Source organism: Trichechus manatus, unplaced genomic scaffold, assembly GCF_000243295.1.
Source record: "Trichechus manatus latirostris isolate Lorelei unplaced genomic scaffold, TriManLat1.0 scaffold00099, whole genome shotgun sequence".
NCBI classification, from domain to species: Eukaryota; Metazoa; Chordata; class Mammalia; order Sirenia; family Trichechidae; genus Trichechus; species Trichechus manatus.
The window spans coordinates 2632488-2638417 of record NW_004444035.1 but is presented as its reverse complement, the minus strand read 5'-3'; positions in this window follow the sequence as shown (position 1 = coordinate 2638417).

Here is a 5930-nt window from a genome sequence, read left to right as displayed (position 1 = left end):
TTCTCCAGTCTCTGTCAGGCCAGTAAGTCTGGTATTTTTTTATGAGTTAGAATTTTGTTCTACATTTTTCTCCAGCTCTGTCCGGGACCCTCTACTGTGATCCCATTTTTCTGAATCTTTAGGTTTGATACGTTATATTGAATCTTCATATTCATTAACTCTTCTATCATCTCCATTTTGTTGATAAGCCTATTCACTAAATTTTATTTCAGAAATTTTTTAGTTCCAGAATTAGCATTTTTACTAGTTTTTATTTCTTTCCTGAGATTTTTTTTTAACCTTTCCTTTATTTTGAAAATATATTGACTTATTTCCTCGAGCATAGTTATAATAGCCACTTTAAAATTCTTGTCTGTCAATTCCAACATGTGGATCATCTCAAGGTTTGTATCTGTTGACAGACTTTTTTCTTGAGAATTTTTTTTCCCATTCTGTGGTATAACAAGTAATATAGAATTGTATCCTAAACATTGTGATAAATTATACAGACTGTAGATGCGCTTATGTTCTTCTAAAGAATATTAAATTTTTCTTCTTAACATTTTTTAAATTTATCAAGCAGTAACCAAAGCTGCAGAAGTCCCTGAGTGATGCAAATGGTTAAGTGCTTGACTGTCGAATTAAAATAACTTGGTCAATTTCATGAGATTTTTATATTATTAAATGAATCAATTCATGTAAAGCACTTAGACCAGAGCGTGACAAATAGGAAGTACTATGCAAGTGTTAGCTACTATTATTATTAATTTGTTTACATTTATTGGATATTGTATAAACTAGTTTCTAACACTGTAGGTTTCGTTTTTTGTTTTTAAATTGATTTATTTACTTTCCTTTTTCTTTTATGTCTTCTTCTTTCACAGCTCCTGTTAGATTATCAAGGTTTTCTAATCAGCTTATTTGGAAGCTATGGATTGTTAGTCTATTCTTATAGTAAATGAAAAACCAAACCAAACTCATTGTCTTCGAGTTGATTCTGACTCATAGTTACTCTATACACCAGAGTAGAACTGCCCCATAGGGAGGCTGTAGTCTTTATGACAGGAGGCTGCCACATCTTTCTCCCACCTAGTGGCTGGGGGGTTCAAAGTGCTGATCTTTCCGTTAGCAACCAAGTGCTTAACCACTGTGCCAACAGGGCTCCTTATAGTAAATACCATAAAATATTTACTCATACCTCATTATAAAAATTTTTAACAGTGTCTAAAATTTTTCAGCATTATATTCTGCTTCTCAAAGATGATTAAACGTTGTTAAGCACAAACTTTACAGCTGACCGTTTTGTTATTGATAATATTGGAGAACATTTTTACACTAGGTAACTAATATGAAAGCAAATGTTAATGCCTGTGCTTACTATTGTTTCTTTCAATCTGCGCTTTCCTACTTGTTTTGTTTTTGTTCTTACAGAGGACTTTCCTTAGTAATTTTGTTGATAAGCACCCGCATCTGTCTAAAATTGCCAGTTTCCCTCACACTTGAATCAAGTTTACCTTGTTATAAAATCCTAGGTGACAGTTTCTTTGAGAAATCTTCAGTATTGTTTTCAGAAATCTGTTGCTGTCATTGAGGAGGCTGCTCTCAGTATGAGTGTTCCTTTTAGGTAATCTGTTCATTTTCTTTGGTAGCTTTTAAGATTTTCACTTTTTCTTTGATGTTCTGAAGTTTGACTGTAATGAGTTTGGGTGAGGAACTGTTTCTGTTTATCCTGTTCAAACGTAGTAGTGTACTTTGATTTGAAATTTCATGTTTTAGTTCGAAAAAATGTTTCAATATTACATCTTTTAAGTACTGCTTATTCACATTTCTTTCACTTTCTTCTTCTGGAATGGTTTTTAAATATATGTAGGAGACTTTCAAGCTGTTATCCATGTCTCTTAATTGTTCTTCCATATTTTTGTCTCTCTGCACTGTATTTTGGGTGAATTCTGTAATACTGTTTTCTACATCTTCTAATTCACTATTTAATCCTTTGGCTATCTGCAACCCAGAGCCAATTCCTTATTTCACTGACTCAAATACTGCAACCAAGAGTTAAAATTTTTCTTTATCTACCTGTTCTTTTTCATCATTGCGGTCATTGTAATTTCATAATTTATTGCTCTTTCTAAATGAAATTATCCCGTTTACCTATTTGCCATATTCTTATTTTCACGTCATTTTAATATTGATCAGAAAGTTAATATTCATAGGAGCGAATGTGTTCAGAATATGGATGTCTTGCTTATCTTAGGATTGGATAGTTTTCATTTCTGTCGACAATGTTGTCTGCAGGTTTATTCTGTACAGTATACACACACACACACACATACACACATACACACACACACACATGTACACACGTACACACATACACACATTCACCCTCACATACACACATACACACGTTCACCCTCACACACACACATACACACATACACACATTCACCCTCACACACACACATACACACATACACACGTTCACCCTCACACACACACATACACACATGCACACGTTCACCCTCACATACACACATACACACGTACACACGTTCACCCTCACATACACACATACACACATACACACGTTCACCCTCATTCTCATTTTCTTCCTCTCGCATACTTTTCTTCTCCCTCATTACTCAATTTTACTTCTCTAGGGCTTTTCTGGTTGCCTTCTTTTAGCTCTCCAGGTCTTATAATTCTTATTATTACCCTTGGGAAATATTGAGTATATTTTAGATCCAATTACCCAACTAGCAGGAGGCTTTGTCAGCCCTTAGTTAGCTCCCGTCCGCCCTCCTTCTTCCCTGGGCTGACAGCATACTACAAGCCTCAGCCCCGATGACTTGTCTTTGGTTGTGTTTTTGTTTGTTTTAATTTAATGCCAACTACGCATGTTTTGGTTCCATTTATGATTCAGTGTTCCATAGAGATATTCTCGTTTCTAAGTCTCCACCCTTCTCTCCTTCCCTCTCTCCCTCCCTCCCTCTCTTTTTCCCTTCTTCCCTCCCTTACTACTTCCTTCCTTCCTTTTTCTTTCTTTCCTTCCCTCCTTCCTTCCTTCCCTCTTTCTTTCTTCCTTCCTTCCTTTCTTATATCTTTCTTTATTTCATTATTGTAATGTGGTTGGAATACGGTGGATGTGGCAAAGCGTGGGACTACTGCACCATCTTCCATGAAATTCTGAGAGTATGTGCCTTCAAATTATATAAAATATTCTATCCTCCTGTGACGTTTATAGCCTAAAATCCATTCTTCAACTTGTTCTCCATTGATTTTAGTAATATTTATGGACCCCATAATATCTGGATAAGGAGTCCTACGGTGGTGCAAATTACTAATCATTCAGCTATTTACCGCTAAGATTGGTGGTTTGAACCCATCCAGAGGTGTCTCAGAAGAAATCTGGATAATGTAAGAGCTCTCATTAAGTCTAACAGATTCATATTCAATTCATGAAATGTCTTTATTTTATAAAACAATACCAATAAAATAAATGACCTATTTATTCTCATGGTCCAAGTCTTCGACTTTTTGACTAGTGGTTATCATGGGTGAGCAAAGTCAAGATTAGAGACAGAACATGGATTCACAGAGAAAATAATTCAAATAACAAAATAATGAACAGCAGCACTGGGGCTGTGCACGTGAGGAGAGAAGTGGACGATATTAATGCTGTAGTTTCATCCATGATTTTGTCAGGAATCTCAGAGGGCTAATCTATTATAAAATGAAATTTCACCTAGTTGGTTTACTCAACACAGAAATTTGGAATGACAGCAATAAAAGGGAGTCTTAAGAATCACCTAGTTTTATAGGTGAGAAAAGTTAAGCAAGATTACACAAATAGTCAGTGATGAAAAATACTTGAATCAAGTGCTTTAACAGTTTGTTTGCTCTTCCTTTTATTTCAGAAATTCCCAACTTCAACTTCTCAGAATCCTACAGTTCTAGAATATAGTCTTATTACTTCAAAAATCCAGATATAATTATATATAACATAGATTTATACTTGAAAACACCTAAAAAAACTAAAATTCCATTATTTCAAGCCAATATGGTATCACTGATTATTGTATGGTGCTGGAGAAAATATATTTTAAACTATGGATGCAGGTGGAAAGTGGATGAAACTAAAAAAAGAAATCCTTGCCAAGGACATTTGGGAGCTAGCTGTTGCTTTATTTCACGCACATGATCAACTTGTACTGATACAAAAAAACATAAATTTTATCAAAATCTTTCAGGAGCCAGTGTACAATTTTATCCCATTGCTTTTGTGGGAGTCTATGAATTAAGGACCATTCGTTATACAAGGAATCCATGCTGATTTCTTGTTCACCACAAGAGTCATTAATGAAAACTGGCTTTAAACTGTGTATAAGGCATCTCTAACGACAATTTAATGACATATCTCACCATGACACAACACTTAAAGTTTGTTTTTCATTTAAATATGAACAGCAATCATGTCATTAGACAACTGAAAAATGAAGCTTCAAAGCATAAACATTCTTTTGAAAATAAGTTTGATATTCATTTTCACCTGGAAACAAAAGATTCTGATTAATAGAATAAAAGTTGTTCTGTAAGCTTTGAATAATTTCATTTTTACATATTAACATTTTCAAAAATCATGGTTATCTTTAGAATTCCGAATTTACTATCAAACCTATGAATCAGGTTGGTATAATTATTATTATTATTTATGTTTCAGCTTTCCTCCTTGTATAATCCCATTGCCGTCGAGTCGCTTCCGACTCATAGAGATCCTACAGGACAGAGTAGAACAGCCCCCATAGGGTTTCCAAGGATCGGCTGGTGGATTCGAACTGCCAACCTTTTGGTTAGCAGCTGAGCACTTAACCACTGCACCACCAGGGCTTCCCTCCCTGTGTAACCAGCTAATAATTCAAATATAAAGAGTCCATACAATTCATTTACACTGTTCTTTACCTACCATGACATTTATATTAATTGTCATCATTGTTGCTTTTTAAAAACACACAAAAAAATAATTTTACGGATAAATAGTTATATTATTTTACTAAAACAAGACTACAGGAATTAATTATTAGTGAAATGTAAACTTTTAAATGATTATTTTAGAAATGATAGTAAGCAAATTCTTTATTTTCAATAAAGAATGAATGAAGCAAAAGAATTTAAACAGAAACTTACAAAATTTAGATGAACAAAGAGGGAGTGAGTCATCATAAACCTCGAAAGTTTAGATAAGGAAACTCAAGTCCAGGAGATCTAAAAAAACTCACCGTACAAGTTGTGTGTTGCAATTTCTATAATTCTTTCACATACAATAATAAGACCAGAACCAGATAAATGTATAGCTTTTAATCCTTAAATCAATTTCATAAAAATGTCCTCCTTTGCATTACTAATGCGCATCAACATTTCTAGGAGCAGGTGCCCCATAAGTTCTTTCCCTTCTAAACACACAGCTTCTAGATACAACTGTGATTTAGAACGGGAGCCTATGTCTAAAGATCAACCTCAGCCTAAGCTTCATGTAAGGAATTTGAAGGAATAAACCTACGAGAGACATTGGATATTCAAATGTTAGCATTAGGAAACAACAGTTCAGACGTCAGCTTGCAGCTTCTAGACAGACAGAAACAACAATCTTGCAATGCTCTTTGTGGGGCTTGATTTTCATTTTATTTGCTTGTTTGCTTCTCAGCAGTTATTTTCCAGGAAAGAACAATATCTGACACCCTCTTCTTCAAGAAAGCCAAGATTAAAACCTCATGGAAACATGAGTGATTGAGGACAATTTCCTACATCAACTTGAAGGAGATGACACAGCTGTCCATAGTGTCTATAGTGAAGGAGATGACACAGCTGTCTATATAGTGTCTATGGTGAAGGAGATGACACGGTTGTCTATAGTGTCTGTAGTGAAGGAGATGACACAGCTGTCTATAGTGTCT